Genomic DNA, 18,479 nt, shown 5'->3' with positions numbered 1-18,479 from the left:
GAGACAAGAGGGAAGTGTCCAAAAAAGGCCATATGTGACACCATATTTGGTCCATAGACAAGTGAAGTGCATCACAGGGGCAGCACTGAACAGGGGAGGTCTTAACCTCTAATGTGCCTGTTTAGTGTGTCATTCTTTAAACGCCTTACAAAAAAAGCTTTTATAAAGTGCAATGTATATTTACATAACTAAATGTCTTCAAGATATAAAAGCTACATTATAAAACCACAAGAATAGGACATTTAAGAGTTACTTAAGAATAGATATGGAACAGATATGGAAGCCCTGAGAGGCAAGTCAGAAAAAAATAAAAGGTGATCCATTTTTTAAACTTTAAATTGTTTCGCCTCCTGTGTTTATGACTTCGGAATAGCTAAACAAAGTAAAAGTAACATATGCACTCCGGGATGACGCAGCATGTGGTTATGCGTAAACAGAAGAACATGGCAACCAACGCTGGTATGTCAACAAACACACATGCTGGTACAGATGGTTAGGATTAGGGTAAGGTGGGATATGGTGAGGACTCAAAAAAAAACCCATCACATTCAGACGGGAAGCAAACACTGGTCTCCCGCATGAAAGTTCGCAATCTGTTTCCACCGCCACTCCTGCCCACCCTATAGGCACCCTTGTGCTCCCCATATTATGTTACCGTGGCGTTTTAACCTGATGCCGTCCGGTGGCGTTTCATGCACCAATAACAGGTTCCATCCGTGTTCTCCTGTGATGCTGCCTGTACACGCATCAGGCTGACGCTGCAGGTGCCATACAGCCGCACATTCGCTTGGCCACGTTCTCATCTGATGCTGTTCAGGGACGTATCACGCGCACACAAAAGGTACCTTCTGGCATTGTGTCCGTATGCCGAAAGCACTGTTAAAGGGGCGGTATTTGATGAGTTCGGAAGGAGGACGGCTGGAAAACAGGTGTGTGACGTCACCTCATGTTTGGAAATCTCCACAATCATCCTGGTCCCAGAAAACCCCTCCATCACAGGTTACATGACCACAGGTATAATTGTGCGCACAGAGAAATACAACTGTACACATTTTGAATTCAAATTTCTCCAGGTCATAGAAGACTGGTGAGGCTTAATTACTTTGTTAAATCATCATGAAACACAGTTCATTTAAACTCAACAGAACAAAATAAAACTCACCCAAAAAGTCTGTGTAACTCTTCCTGGTCACTCTCACTGTGCCAACTTGCACCTTTTGACAGATCAGAGACTTCTTGATGGACCAAAAACAGCAGGTGAGGCTGGGAAAAGTTACATCCAGAACCCGGACAACAGGCTCTGGCATTCCCAAGGAATGTGTGCTCTCCCCTTCTCCTTCTAAACCGACATCTGCACTTAAAGCGATCTGTCTGTTAAACTGCCGAAGCTTAAAGATCACACACAAGATCGCAGCCAGATCAACCTAAAGCTGAATCCTTTAAAACCTTCATTTCACTTTTTTCCTACTCGTGTCCAACCTCAAGGAACAGCTACACATAAAGGAAACAAGCTACATGGGTTCTTGAAGATCCCACATAAAAGTATGCAAACAGTCATGCAGCAACCTGTCAGCAGCACTGCTGCCGGCTGTGTGGTAAAAGCTGATGATCATCTCCAGGTTGTGCAACAGCCTTGTTAATCCCCTAATTCTAAGAGGGGCGTGTGTTTTTCAAGTAAAAACACAGACGACAGTTAGATCAGCAAAGTTCCTGTCCTGATCTGCCATATTCTGACCTGACAAAGCTGTCATGTTGCATATTAATCTTGTGTGTGTATGCATATTTTTATCATATATGAAGCCATTTTCAGCTTTCAGATTTTCAGTTTTTGAGACCACCTACATTTTCCTAGTGTATAAGTGTAATAAGTGTAAGAAGATGGCTCTGGGTTCCTATCGCTGTTTTTTAGGATCACTTTAACCAGTTAGTTCCATTTGGTGAGAAAGAGTACCTTTCGTTAACAGAGTTGTTGATTTTCTGTCTTGTTATTTGGCTTTCTTTTAACTTTAATAGTTTAGCACAGTATTTTAACTATTCCAGCTGTTCTCTAATGTGTCAGAAATGTGCAAATTTGTGTCTGTGTCTTTAGAAAGAGAGACCAGCATGTGAGACGCTGTGATCAGAGTTAAAATGATAGGTCCTGTGATAGATACTAGATATAGGTTTAAGCTCATGTGTTCAGTTACACTGTCAGGTGGAAGCAGCACTCTGTCTACTAAGAGTAGGCGTAAAAGAACAAAAGAAGAAGATAACTGAGATAAAACAGTCAGGGGAGAGTGCTGAACTGTGTCGCTGTAAATGGACCATGTTATTATTATGTTGTAGTTCACAATACACAAATGGAGTGCACACTGTAGTGTAAAGTCCTTACCCTGTGTTTTACTGAGCATCCAACACGCAGCAGCTGGGTTAAAGAGTAAATACTGAAAATGCTCAGAAATAGATGTTTGGTTTTTACAAAACATGCCTGAACACAGACTGTGTGCCAGGTGTGCATTTGGATACTAGAGTGAGACTAGTAAGTAAGCCTAATAAAGTAGTAGTCAGTAAGCCTAATAAAAACACAAAAATAACACAGACTCACAACCCTGTGCAGTGACAGAGGCAGACAAACAACAGAGTTTTTCCTCTCACTGCTTGAAGAGTCAAACATTCAGCGTGGGAAATTGACCCAGTTTTAGTCAGACTTAAGATGGAAGTCTTTATAAAAACGCTTCGTCACTCATCAAGCTGCTCTCTGCTGTCTTGCTTTGAATTTACCCATTCTCTAACGGGTAATGTTGGTTGGCGTCTGGCAGCTGTAGAAGAAGTTATGCTGCTCTCTACGTCCTCAATGTAACTAATATAGACTAGTGCAGGTGTGGGGGTATACACACACACACACACACACACACCACACACACACACACACACACACACCACACACACACATATATATGGAAATGAGGTGTGTGGCCTTCGGAAAGGGGAAAAGAGTAAAAGAACTACACATTTCTGTCAGGGTCTGCAGACTCTTTTCACCGAGTGCACACAGTAACATGTTCAGTAGTTTAGTCATTGCAATCCTCTGTGTGAGCTTAGTTTGATGTTACCAGCCACAAGTATATTACAGTGTTTTTTTTTCAATTTCAGTATATGTCAACCAAAAAACCCCCCAAAAAACTAATACAACATGGACAGGAAACATCTGGAAAAAGAAGCTCCTCCCCAACCACCCACATCCTGGATCTTCGATAGCTTACAGCCAGACAAAAAACAGAAAACAGAAACAAACAACAACAAAGAAAGAGAAAATCAATAAATAAATTAAAATAAAGCAATAAATATATAAATAAATACAAAAAAGGAATTTACATAATAATAACATTACAAATAACAATAACACAAAATACCTAAAAAACAATGAAAGTAAGTAAATATCACAAATAAAAATAATTACATAAGAATCACTCAATCAATCTAGTAGCTGCCATGTTTCAACGAATGAAAGAAATAGTTGCCAAGTGCCTTAAACATTTTTAGTGGACCCTCTGATTGTGTATCTGATTTTCTCTGAATGAACATAACACATAACCTCTTTTATCAACTGGGAATAAGATGGTGGGGCAGAGTCCTTTCATTTTAATAATATAATTTTTCTGGCTGGCAGAGAGCAAAAGGCTATCAAATTCATACTATACCAGTAATATACAAGTATATTACAGTTTAACCATTTTTTTGTAGCCAAACATAAGTTACAGTATAAAACTAATTGGATACTAGAGTTGATGATGATAATAAATAGTTTAGTTTATTTGAGCTGTATTAGATCATTATATGATCATTAAGACTGCTAATAGGCCACTGGCACTCTGTGTAGAATAAGAATAAGAATAATGAACAGCACCACCAACACTAGAAATAACTATCCATTATCTATTTCCTTGTTGTTTACAGAGGGTGTGTGCAGCAGGTAACACAACAAATACGATCAAGGATTTTTATTAAGAGTTCCCCTGGCAGTATCTAGCGGGCTTTGGCCATAGTTTGAGCTTGGTCATTTCAAAGGCTCTAAAAAATTCAGAGCTGACACAGAAGTAAAGGCCTGCTGTCATTTGTTCCAACACTCATGGAGCTGGAAGAGAAGGAGAAAACTGAGAGTGAAACAAGTTTCCCTCAATATGCCACAGAAGGCTCTGACTCGTGATGTGGTGACCTGATGCGTGTCTACACACAAGATGCTTGAGCGTTTCCTTAGTCAACAGCAGCTAGTCTGTTCAACACTAGCTGGAGAAAGTGGAACATGGCGTGTGATGCCCAAGGATACTGACATCAGTGTGATGGAGCACGTGTGCCAGTTTCTTGAACGTCTGAGCCAGTTTACTGATGTACGTGCCTCAGAGACACGGGTAACAGTCAGCCATTAAGCCTGTCCTGGACCACATCACCTGTCATATTCTAGCAGAAGAGGACAATGAGTCATCCCTGACTAAGGACATGAAAAAGTTACAAGAGAGGATACACAGAGAAGACAAAGAAAGTCATGAACATGGCTTGTTTGAGCTCCACTTCAAAATTTCGGTTTGAGCCTAAGGCTGCAACAGTTGACAGCGGTGTCACAGTGGCCTTAAAGCTGGGACCTTAACAAGTCAGGGCAGAATCACAAAGCACCAACACCCTCACAGTAGGCAGGTTTCCATTAACCCTCAACCTGCCCAAATTGAAATTTTGCATATGAAATATGCCTAATGGAAATATGTCAATTTTGAAAAAAACTACCATTTATCACAACAACATTTTTTACGCTCGCATGAGGTGGTGTTTCAGGCAAATCAAAAAAACTATATTTTACAAAACCTCAATGGAAAGACTTTTTTTGGCGCTACAAGAGGTGTTATTGCATCGCATAACTCTTCAAAAGTTGAGCGTATCATCGGGAAGTTTTGAATCCACAATTCCTTTGAAATCATGGACTATAAACCCCTCATATGTGGTTGCTCCCATGTATAAGGGGCTTGCCTTTCCATTATTGCATGCATAACACACATCACCTTTGATGGTAAATAATTACGGCTAGTGTGGTGACTGCAATAGAAATAAACCTTCTGATGTCTTGAACATCCATCGCCACGCTTCTTGAAATGTTATCGCCAGAGGAGAAGTGCATAATATCGTGAGAAAAGTCACAATAACATAACTCAGTGGAAAGGCAGTTATCTCACAATGACTTTTCAAAAATATTATTTAATTTTTGCCCTAATCTGGAATGGAAACCTGCTTAGTGTCATCAGGGAGGAAAGCCTGGCTGTGTTGCCGAGAAAAAAATTATCCCAAAAAGGCTGCAGAGAGATGAAGAGGGTCAGACTTCAACCACCCCGGAAAACAAAGTGAAAGAAGAGATCAAAGATCTATTCCAGTAGAAGAGGACCCACTGGTGTGGCAGAGTGGCCATGCATCAGAGCTGCCTCACCTTGCCAGGGTTGCCAGGAGGTTTTTGAGCACCCAGTGTGCCATCAGAGAGAATATTCAGTGCCAGCAGGCACATTGTCTCCCCTCGCACATCACTACTTAAACCCAATAAAGAAAATATCCTGACACTTTCACATTTGAATCTCAAGTGAACAGAATTGCGTACATACAGGATGAGAGGCCAGCAGCACCTTATTTCTTTATTTTTTACAGAACAGACATGTAATGCTGCTGCTGTTCATTTCAGTTGTTTACATATTTTGAGTTAATTTAATGTCAACATGATAGCGTTGTTCTTACATGCACATTGCTTTGTTTTTAAGGGTAAGATTTGTCTTAACCTGCAGTCTGCACAGAGTGCAGTTCCCTCTCATGGCCACATGGTGCCAATGTTGTGCGTTTAATATGGTTTTCATGTTGTTTTTTTTTACAACATTATTTTAATGTTTATGCATAAGTTAATAGTGCTACAGCTTATTATTTAAAAATTATATCAGTGTGTGTGTATCAGTACTTTTTGAATTTTTTTTCAGTACAATTTAACAATATCGCGATAATATTGGTAATCATGATCATTTCGGCCACCTTTATTACATTAAAATTTCACACCATTACATCGCTAGCTGACATCCATTACCACACTGATCATCTATGTGTCTGCTCTGGAACCCACAGACTGTATAAAAAGATAGAAAACTTGTCACCCAAAAATGTAGATTTTCAATTTCAATTCCAACCTGGTGTCAGTCTGCAGTATAGGTCATAAAGCCTGCCCCTCATTGTTAGTGAATGGGACAAGGGCCGAACTCAAGCCTCAAATTGTAAGCCAAATAGATTTTTCCCAAAGATGGTTTCTGTCACTCAAGATAATTATCATCACCCTGATGTTTGTTCAAGTGATAGTTCCTTTTTTTATATATATAAGTTTAAATTTAACACGTTAGTCAATTCTAAAAGAGGGGATTTTCCGCCATGATTGGCAGCTGTGACAGCCAAACCATGTGCTCGTGATTGGTCATACAGACTTTTCGGCATATTCGGCACATTTGTTACTGATGAGGTGATGGCTGTGATGGGTGCTGTGACCAAGGTCATGCCTACTAAGACACCTACAAATGTCAGGCATGTGAATAGGGTTGTCAGTGTGTTGTGTAAGGTAAACATCCCAGACAGTAGACGCTGTAACATGATCATCGTTCGAAATAATGCGATCCCTTGTGAGCTTGTCCTAATGGACAGTAAATACCCATTCATGCCATCAACATCAGTCATTTTGACCTTTCTGCTTACGGATGTTATCTTTTCACAGATACGGCAGGTTTGTGTGAAGAATTCTCTTCCAGTGTTCTGATCATTAGAAGTCGAGGTAGCAATCTCTGCTTCCAATGCTAACATCTCCTTTCTGGACTACAAGTCCAGTTTCTTGAGCTTGAGTTTCAGCGTGGAACAATGCTTCGCTCTGATGCATAGTTTGCTTTTGTTGCAGAGCAGCTGCACATGCAAGAATAGCAACATGATCTGCTTGAGGCTTAAGGCGAGCAGATGATGAAAATGAGGGACTGCTGGGGGAGTTGGTTTTGCTGGGTTTCCCACCAGATATTAGCTTTAGGTATTCCACATACAAGTTATTCAATTTATAAATATTTTCTTGAGCTGTCTTGATTCTTTTTGTAATCATTCATTAATTATACAATGAGATTCTGTTTTATGGTTAATTGTGACAATTTAGCCCTCTTCAATTCATTCAAACGTATTCTTTATTTTTTTGCATTTGATCCCTTAAATTCGGTTTAGGAGTTCTTTTAAAAGAGTCCATTAACCTCTTTTCTTTCCAGAGGAGGCAACAGCCATGGCTTCTCAGTGTGTTTCACAGTTGAGTTACTAAATTAGATATCTGCGCAGAGACGTCACTCATTTTTATTTGGTAGAAGACGGCACTTGTTCTTCTGTGCATTGTGCGCACAGCAGCATTTGGTTTCATGCATAACAGCTCGCTATGCAAATTTTATTTTGTGATTGTTCAACCAAGCATACAATATAGAGATTCCATACAACTCACTATCAATAGACAGCTTCAAGAAGTCACACAATCCATCAATCTAACAGTATCTGCAACAAAATCCACATCCAATAACACATGGGCGTAAAATCACACAGAGTCCGCATGTCCTTTTTCATTCACAGTCCAAACATTTCAATCCACATCCACAATCCATCTTTAGGCCAAAGTCCAGCATTTTAACATGGGGCCTATGGGGATTTACTCCATTTCAGAGCCATTCTTTAGTGGCCATTAGAGAAACTGCAGTGTTTTCATCCTCTGCGATTTTCTGCTTGAATGAGTTATGTTATGTACCATGTTTGAAATGTTGATTGCAACAGGTCAGTTTCTGTGGTTCAGTCTGACAATACCAGTGATGACTATCACTATGAATATTTAGGTTACAAAAAAATGTCTTTGCAACAGCATCCTAATAATCCAAAGAAGAGTACCTCTACCTGTAGTAGAGTCAAGGCTTCAAAATAATTGCTCTTAAAATAAAATTAAAAAATCCACCTCTCACCTTACCATGTACATAAACTAAGGCATACATCTAACACATATTTGGCTTAGTAATATGAACAAAAATAGCACCTACATCTAATGAAATGCTCAATAGTTTAATTAATAATAATGCATTATATCTTCATTTTTTGTGAGTAAAATCTGAATTGGAAATGTAATCACTAACATGTCATGGTCAGGTAAAAGTACAGTGTTTTCCTCTGAAGTACAAGTACATAGTGAGTAAGTGTATACTGTTGAGTTGCAACATTTTTAAGCCCTTTGGGGGCTTTCTGTGCGTTATTTTTGCATAGAACAAGTTAAAATAGCAAAATAATTCAATATTCTTGACATCTTAAAATCATAATAAATCTAAAGCTGTTTGGGGCAAAGGTGTACTGCTCAGAGACAAAGGAAGCAACGTTGTTTTTGTATAAGTAGTTCTCAAGACAGATGCAAGCAGCTATAACACAGGCCAAGCATTCACCTGTTTCCAATAGGAGCTGTACTAGTGTTTAACATGCAAGTGAGATCAACATAAACTCAAAGCTGTGTGTGAAAAGCCAATATCTTAAAAGAGATGAAGAAAAATAAACTTCTGAAGTAAAAGAACACAGCCTACCAGATTTTACAGGAAAAGCTGCTCAATTTTGTCTGGAACAAAGTCAAATATCTTGCACTCCTGTATTGTTGTCATTTTCAACAAACATGTCCTTCCAGTCTGCAAAGCAGGAAAAGACACAGTGGAAGGGGCAGGCCAGGCGCAAAGATGATGTCACTGAGGGGGCTAATTTTCTCATATCATAAAATTCATTCATTTAATCTTGCAAAAGCCTCAGAAAGACTAAAAAACAACAACAAAAGGCTATTGTTTCAAAATTAAAAAATATATTTAATAATCAGAGTCACGTCAGAATGAAGCACTAACAGAGCTGGTCAAGTCCATATTTGTTTATAAAGCTTATCATCACATCATCAGATACATTATCACAAATCATTATTTGTCTCAGAGGGCTTTACAGGATGCGACACACCTCTGTCCTTGGACCCTCACAATGGATTAGGAAAAACTCCCCCAAAAAACACTTTAACAGGGGAAAAACGGTAGAAACCTCAGCTAGAAGCTGGCTTTTCTGGTTTACCCACTAGATGAGCCTTTTTGCTGGGCTTTAATGAGTCTTGAAATACAGCTGAAGTGCCTCTGGCTAGTACCATTTCTCAGTGTTATTTTCCTCTTTGTCATCAGGTAATACTTGTTTCACGTAGTGGTAGACTTCAACAAAATCCACACACACACACACACCACTGAATTTTTTTCTTGCAATGTTAACATGTTTCTAGAATCATCTATGATTGATACAATAAGATTACTTTCACTGTTTAATTTTGATGATTTTGCCCCCTTCAAATCCTAGACGATTCTTTTACAAGATTCTATTGACTCCTTTTTTTTCTGAAGGAGGCAACTTTTTTTTTCCTGAAAAGCCATGGTGTCTTAGCTTGTTTCACAGTTTAGTTGACTTTGCATTAAGACAGACATTTTTAATCTGACAATTGATATTTCTGTGCAATGACCTTAGACATTTTCATTTAGTATGAGACGGCATTCATTTCCCTTCTATGCATTGTGCACATGGCGGCGCTTAGTTTCATGCAATAACAGCTTGACATGCAACATTTAGGCAACTCTGCATCTTTCACACACACAAATACTTTATCAAACAAAAAAATGTCTATGCTTCCCTTTTATTTCTTGGAAGCGTGATATAATGTATTTTTACTTTGGAAAATCCCCAACTCTGTTAGATTATTTTCAGTTTCTGATAGGTACTTTTACAGGGCTGAAATGTACAATTACAGCCTTGAATATATACATTTTCTCAACACACGTCACAGCAAAAGAACCTCTTTCCTGTCTTCCTCCCTTCACCTCCTGCCTTAACTCCAAACCTACACTTTCATTCCATCCACCTCAGGAAGTCTACCTGTAAGTCAACTCACCAGACTGAAGAGAACGTGTGCTGATGATCCAGAAGAATACGAGAAGTGAAGAGAAGCGATCTAGACTTAGAGATAGAACCTATCAAGAAGGTTGGCTCATATGTGCAAACAAATGTAACGACAACTGTATTAAAAGAGCCGAAAGGCACATGCAAGTCTAAGCAAAACCAATATTTCCTCAGCTACACATATTTACGCAACAACTTTGGTGAAGGTGAATAAAAAGACAGTTTTTAGAGCACATTTTGGCAGTATTGTCAAGCCAATAACAGCAAGCTCAAAACCAAGCCCCCTCAAGGCAATTTTAAGCTAAAAAAAAAAACAAAGAAAAGGTCTGTACACTGTAACCTCTTCAATGTGCAATTTATCAGCACATCCACAAGTGGCGTTTCCAGCTAATTCTCTCTTCAGGCTGCTTTTTACTGCTGTCTTTTCTTGGTCCTGCTTTAAATGCTTTTTGGATGTGCCCTACTACTATGTTTTTTTTGGAGCCTGCAAAAACCACCCTCCAAATGGGAAGAAGAATTATTGATTTTATTTGAGGCAAAACTGAAAATGTTTATATGATACAAAAACAAATTAATAGTTTGTATAGTAGTTTGTAATAATAGTTTGTTTAGTTTTTATTGTGCTTTTTATGAGTCCTGAAATATATCTAAACATCCTAGTTATGTGGTTTTATAATGTATCAAAAACACAGGTGCTAGAGAACAGAGTACTCAATAGCAAGGCTTAATACAAAGAGTGGTTTGGATAAAAAAAGTTTTCAATTGCTGAAAACAGAGGCTTCGGTTGAAAAGTAAAAAAAAAAAACCCTCCTTTCCAAAGCAATTTTGCTTAACCTCGACAGGAAACATCATGAGGTCAAGGAAAGATCTGAAGGAGAATCCATTAGGACTTAGGAATAGATGTCCCCGGTGTTGAGAGAACCTGACTGCACTTATACTATAAGCTCTATTATTGTATTGGTCTGCATAGACCAAATCAATTTTTGAAAAATCATTTTCTTTTCACCTAAAGATTTCATGTCTTGTCATCTTGAAGCACTTTGCAACATGGATCTTAAAAAAAGTTTTGATGATTTATAATCAATTAATAATTTATAAGATTTATAATATAATGATTTATAAATAAATCATTGAATTAATATGATTCTGATCATTATTATTATTATTATTAAGCTGTCTTAATTACTTTGCCTCGTGTGTTCTTTCTTATTGTTTTATGCATGTAATGTTAATGTGGATAACCCAGAGAAAATAAATGACTTCATTACAAGGTTATAAATAAAGTAATATGCTGCCAGTCACAGAAGCAAAACCTAACATTGTCACGTGAGATTGCTGCTCATGCTCACCCTTATCGCCATGAATCCCTTTTAGTATGATTGTATGAAAATAATTGTTAAATTTAAGCAAGACTGGTTCAAAACGTTAGACCCATTACTGTACATGTTATCATTCTTAAATTTCAAACATGTTGAATGAAAACCATCATCTGGCTTGCTCTGGTTAACATGATAATTATGATCTTGTAGAGATATTTATAGAAGTACAATCATATGAAATATTTTTGCAAAGAGGCTCCATTATAGAAAACATTAAATAATAAATACTAAAATACATCTTAAGCAAAATATAACAATGAATAATGAGTATATGAGGAGCAACAGAAATGTGTTTTTGGAAAACACATACGTTAAAGGCAAAGTTCTGATCGTAAGTCCTTGAGTGTGATGGCATCAGAACCCTCCTAATTCAAACACCTCTTATGACAGCAGCAACTCTGACACTTCAGAGTCATTTCACTCAGTAAAGTGAATCCCATGCAAGAAAGACTGTTAGACCGCAACCAGACTTCAATACACAGGTGACTATCCAGTAATATCAGGCAGAGGTTTCCAAACCGCTAAGCAGAATCAAAGTCAAACACACACAGGAGATCACTCAGGGAAGAAGGAAGGACTTACGGCTGGAAGCCTCAATGAAAGAATGAACTGGTGAAGAGAGAAGGTGCGACGGAATAAATAAATTAAGAGAAGATGATAAGAGACGGCTGTAACCCAATCAGGGGGCACAAGTGACAAGTGATGCCTATCAGGGCGGGGCAGGCAATCGCACACGCGAGAAACACAAAAAACATAAGTGAAGTTATCTGAACGAGACAAGAGATGAGTATCAAAACGAAACAGGAAATACAGACTGAGATCAAGAAACGAGAAAAACAAAACCTTGAACAGCAGACTGGGACATGACAGTAATTCCCCTTCAAGGGATGGATACCATCAATGGATGTCCTGCAATGAGGGATCAAGAGCAGGGTTTCGGGACAAGTTGCCTAAGAGCTGACATAAGTAGCTGGAGACCTGAGACAGATAGCCCAGTGGTAGAAAAAAAATCAGCAGAACCTCCAAGGAGGGCAAGCAGACAAAAGGGACATTTTACTTACTGGTGCCTGCAAACTTAGTCAAGGAAACAAAAAAAAAAACAAAACTCAACTCTGAATACACTAAAAAAAAAATCAATTTAAGACAGTAATAAGTTTATCAACTAACAAACCAAAATAATAATTGTAAAAACTAGGCATGAAATCATCATAAACCCAGTACTGACTAGCTCTTCATTGTAGGGCTGCAAATAACGATTGTTTTGATAATCGATTAATCTGTTGATTATTCTTTTGATTAAACAATTAATCAGATTTTAAAAAAATAGAAATCATAATAAAATAAGCATTTTTTTCTTCCATCACTTTGCTCAGAAACAGATTATCATTGACAACACTGCAAAAAGTGCATAAACAGGGGGTTGCTTGAACATCCCTGAGCTGTGAGAATAATATTACATTATAAATAATAAATAACTACAAAATCAAATATGAGGCAATTCAAAAACTAATTGTTGATAGCTTTTACAACATACCGTTACATTTCCTTACTTCAACAAAAACTGCCGGATGTTCGTCCTCAGCCTCGCCTAACTGCAGTGTGTGTCATGCTTGTGGTCTTCACACATAGAGCGTTGTTGCAACATCACTGCTGCGTCACGGCCAGCAGATATTGGTACTGTATTTCCACATTTATAAGCACAAATTCCTCTCATTTAAGTTATACAAGCTCCTGCACAGCCAACAGCACAACATGGTCCTGTAAATGTTTTGAAATAAAATGCCTTGTATCAGCAACTGATGGCATTCTGTGCACAGAGATGCTGTCAGAGGGCTTTTGTTTTGAAAGGGAAGTAGGGAAGTTGGAATAAAACAGCCGTCCTTGACCTCCTCATCTCTGCAGCACAGAGAGACTTTTAAACTGCAGTAAAAAGTGGTATAAAGTCAATACAATGATCAAATCACCAACTTCACGAAAAATCAGCGAGCCACCATTTCTCTAGATGTGCTGCAGCTGACACGCAGCTGAGACTCTCCTGACAAGCGCTGCTAGAGAAACGTTGAGTAATAACGGTGTGACACAACAAATCGATAATTATTTTTTGTTGCCAACACATTTAATAATCAATAGGGAGACCTAATTAAATTTCTAATTGTTGCATTCATTTACATGTTGATTGTTTTTTGTTAAAAATATATTATTATTCACATGGCTTTTTTTTGCTGCCTGGGAAACTAATGAAAATTATAGTCATTAAAATTTTTTTGGGGATATTTTAGTGGGTTTTTTTGTAATGATACAGAATAATAATTAATATTAATTTTCAGGTTGATAAGAGGGAGTGTGGCAGGAGACCGGGGTAAACATACCTTGCACTAAAACTGAATATCAGATTCATCACTTAATATGCAGAATGGTTTCAACTCTGCTTTTGGCGAGTCTTTACTTGCCAAAAGCAGAGTTCAATTCACAGTTTACATATCAGGCTGAGGTCTCGAAAATACTGGGCAGATTCAAAGTCCAATTCAAGGCACCAAAGTCAAAAAACACAAGGTGATTATTAAGGAAAAAACAAGGACTTACGGCTGGAACAATCACTGAAAGCAGGAAAGATGAACTGATGAGGAGGGAAGGAAATAGACAGTAAAAAGGAAAGGAGGAACAATATAGGAGAGGGAGTGAAGGGACAGGTGACATACTAGGGCTGGGTATGTTAATGAAGTAGACAGAAAACAAATAAGGGGAATGTAGGTGGAGTTAATTGAGGGTGTGCCATTAGTGGGTTTGGGAGGTATGTTTTACTACACTACTGCTTTGGAAATACCATTACTGTCAATAGGATGCATGACATATATCGAGTCAATAAATTTCTTGACCGATAATGGGACATTTTTATTATTGTGTATAATTCTGTTGATGAAATTATAGCACAGATAATACGAAGTCAGCCTGCTCTCATTAACTTAACAAGGGGAGCATACACACACCCTGATACAGTAGGTGTTGATGCACCTTTAAAATTGGTTTGCAAGCCCCCAATAAACACAGAGAGGATGAAGAACAGGCACAGCAAGCTGACTAGAAAGCCAAACATGTTGCCAGTGTGGAAATCTTTCACAGTCTCAAAAGAAGACCACACAACTTTTAACCAATACCACATCCTCTGCCGGCCTCTTTTTTCTCCACACTGCAAAGCTTCAGCTGCTTTATAAGAAGATATTCAAATGCCTACACAAAACCGAAACTTGTTTTGGAGAATTTTAATATTCAAAGTACTTTGAAATGTTGTATGGTCATCTCATACCTACAGAAGTGAAACTTTGCTTATATGCTGATTTTGAAGACAAACTCACAATCACAAGCTGTGCCTTTGTGTGAATGGAAAGACTCTTAATACAGACTTGCATTTTGATATGCATCTCCTCTATCTATAACTTAATTATCCTTCCTTTACACTGTTGGGTGCAGATGCTGGATTGTTTGTAATCATGCAAACTGTGATTTCCCCTTCTTCTTATCTGAATTAGCTGCTATGCTAACAGTTGCTATTTAAATCTCCCACGGTGGCATGCAATTACACCTCGTCAAAACGTCACACTCATGCCGCCCATGATCACATCTAACCAGCTTTACGTTTTACATTGGCCTTGTTTTGGTGCTGTTACTACCGTTGTTCCCCACTCAGAGGTGAGAACACTTTGTCTCCCTTTCCGTAATCAGATGTTACGGAACGGCGAGGCGGCATAATGGCGTGATATTCCCGCCTTGAACAGGCAAATAATTAAGTGGGAGGTCTGGGGGATCTCACCTCAGAAATCTTAACTGTCAAACACTTTATTTCCTGAATCCTGGGGACATTTCTGACGCTGTTGGGAATGTCTTTATTTTTGTAAAGAAAAACAAACATTCAGGCCACAGCTGATGATTCACAATTTAAAACATAATAGAATATGATGCAGTAGGGCTCTCTAGCATTCTTAATTGCTTTTAAATATGTATTCTTCTGTAAATTAACCTTTCTTGAATAATGAGTACCCTGCCCTGAGTCAACACACACTGAGGCAGGCACTGTTTACTTTCCTTGCCTCCTTTGTATCTTTCGTTTGTGGAAGTAACCTCTTTAAATTTGCATGACACCTGTTAACACCAATCATAAATTACTTCATTTCAATTATTTACAAACACCTGGACTTAAATAGCTCACGTTTCAGCAGGATTGCTGCTCATGTTCGAAACTTTATGCACGTTCAAAACGTGAGAATATTTTTGAGAAAAAGTTGTAATAAAAAAAAAAATCATAATAAAATCAAATAAAATAAAATCACAATTTAAAAAGGATTAAGTCATAATGTTTCAAGAAAAAAATGATCCGCTCTATACTCCATAATGATGTGCATGATGTTCTGGATGAGGCAAAGTTTAAGTCACATTTTACTTCGCTCGCAATACTATTCTTCTTTTGTATAGTAGTACATATGGATAATTAACATTCTCATTTACTTAATAATACTCCTTTTTATGTTGTACTCCTTGAGATATATTTGCTCTCCTACACATGTTCTCTTTTATGTTGCATGTTCTTTTTTATGTTGTCTGTGTCTGTAGGCTGGGGAATTTCCACAGGAAATTCATGAAAGAGTTATAAGGAGGAACTTCACAACAGCTGTACTGTCATGTGCACATAGGTGAGTTTCACTGTATAACAAGCGAAGCCATGATTAGAATATGCACTGGAGGAGAAGTACACCCCCCTGAACATTCAAATATGTTCAAAATGTCCCCTCCAAGATTCATAAATAAAAATCTAAAAAGAATATCTATAACTACTGTTGTTGAATTTGTATACATTGTTAAATAAGAGGGAGGTTCAAATGTTTCAGTATTTTTTTTTGTACACCAAACATTAAACAAAATATGTAGGGTTAAATAATGAATGTCCCACAGCCGCTATTTAGAGAAAACAACCTTCAAAGTTTGCAGCGCGTTGGCCCCAAAGATACATGACCCATTTGCCTTCTAAACTGGGAGCACATTCTGAAATTCCCAGGGCTGTCCCAGAGTGGAAAACTATTCAGCAAAGCTCGGCAAAAAAGAAAAAAAACCCAACAATGAATGAATAAATGAATTAAAGAGAGCTGACTGGTTTGCTCTGTGGATCACAATGAAATGTGAGTCACGAAATAGTATCCCGTGCTCATTGAAGACCGGAAACAAGAGCGTAAGACAAGAAGGAAATCCAGGCACTCCAAAAGTATGTGAATGTGAAAAACCAGGAGGATTTATATTAAAAAGCCTTTACTGTAGTGGCTAAATCATTAAAAAAGCCAAAATGTTTTGACCAAACACTGGCCTTCATCAGGGCTTCAAAACAACATAAAGGAAGTTGAGACAAAAGGAAATGTGGTTTGTTTGATGACAGAAGTTTCCATGCACGAGAGGAGTGTTCGAAACTGTCCCCTCATTCACTCACTCACTATTCACCATATAGTGTGTATTAAATAGTGCACTACATACGAGATTTCAACGGACACTATGTTGGAATTATTTTCCCCGGGAAATAAACGACCGCATTGCATTGTGGTAGACGGGAGTTGAATGTAGTGTAAGTCATATGTACACTCAAATTTTCTGCACATTGTGGACATGTTATAGTGCACTATATCCGTGAGAGGGGATAATTTTGGACACAGCTAAAGTACGGGAAAGACTCTGCATGTTTCAAATGCAGAAAGTACAACAGGTCCAACTACTACATGGACCTGCTCTTTCTTCAACCCCCAGGAATGCTCGCCAACAGGACATGAGGGAGATTTATCACGGAAACAATCACAATAATTACACCTTTTTCCTCTGTTATGATTTCCAAAAGCCAGACATGCCCAAACCAACTCACACTAGGATGTGAACGTGTACTACTACTTAGAGCCTGTTACTCATAAAAACTAGCTAGTTTTTATGAGTAACAGGCATTTGCATTTTGTCTAAGGACAACTTATGTATTGAATGAGAATGTGTGAGAGTATAACAATATGTATTTCTCTTAGTTAGAGCTTTGTTCCACCATCTTTAAACCAAGAAGTTTACCACTAATATTATTCTACCTTTGATTACACTCTCATGTTTAGCACCATTCTGTGTGTCTCACTCTCGAAATGCCGTTTAAGTTTAAGAATTACTTCTCAAATTTTAGCTGTAATCTTATAGTTTACAGTTGAAACTTAACTGAAAGTGAAAATTATCTTTTGATTTTTAATTACCGGCTGACCAGACTTGGTCCTGCTCAACACCTTAAAGTGAAACCTCCTTCTGATTTAGAGTTAGCTGTTAAACTTTAGACCATACCGAATTTACAGCCCGCACCAAATCTGGCCCCTATTAAAAGTGCCAGGTGGCCCTCCAACCATTTTCTAATTCACAATAAAAATAAAGGGATTCACTCTGTTATTGTACTTTTAGCATAGATAAGGTGCCAGAGTGTATAAAACATCAAAATAGAGCTTGTTGATCAAAAGAAGTGCCAGTGGAGAATTCCCTGCACCCCCCCGACAAAGGTCCCAGCTAAGCCTCTATATCCTAAAATCATAAATTCCTAGAGACATCCTAAGATCATAGAAATGTCCTAAAATCTGAGAAACGTCCTTAATTCCTACAAAAGTCCTAGAAATGTCCTATAATTCCAGAAATATCCTAAAATCCTACAAACTTCCAAATGTCCCAAAGTTGTAGAAATGTCATAAAAACCTAGAAACATCCTAAATAAATGTCCTAAAATCCTAGAAGCATCCATAAATCCTACAAATGTCTTAAAATCCTAGAAAAGTCCTAAAATCTGAAAACATCCAGAAGTCCTACAAATGTCCCAGTGCTGTAAAAAACTGTCCTAAAATCCTAGAAACATCCTAATTAAATGTGCTGAAATCCTAGAATGTCCAAAAATCCTGCGAACATTTATGGGGCTGCTGCAACTGGTCCTCTGTCATTTCGCAAAAGTGGCCCACAAACTTTACTAAGTTTTGAATGCATGATTTTTATAAACTGAACTGTTTTTTAACTGTATGTGATGATAACTGACAAAGGTTTCATGAACTACATCTGAGT

Source organism: Plectropomus leopardus, chromosome 22 (assembly GCF_008729295.1).
Source record: "Plectropomus leopardus isolate mb chromosome 22, YSFRI_Pleo_2.0, whole genome shotgun sequence".
NCBI lineage: Eukaryota > Metazoa > Chordata > Actinopteri > Perciformes > Serranidae > Plectropomus > Plectropomus leopardus.
The sequence above is the reverse complement of the archived record's forward strand: the minus strand, read 5'-3'. Positions refer to the sequence as shown.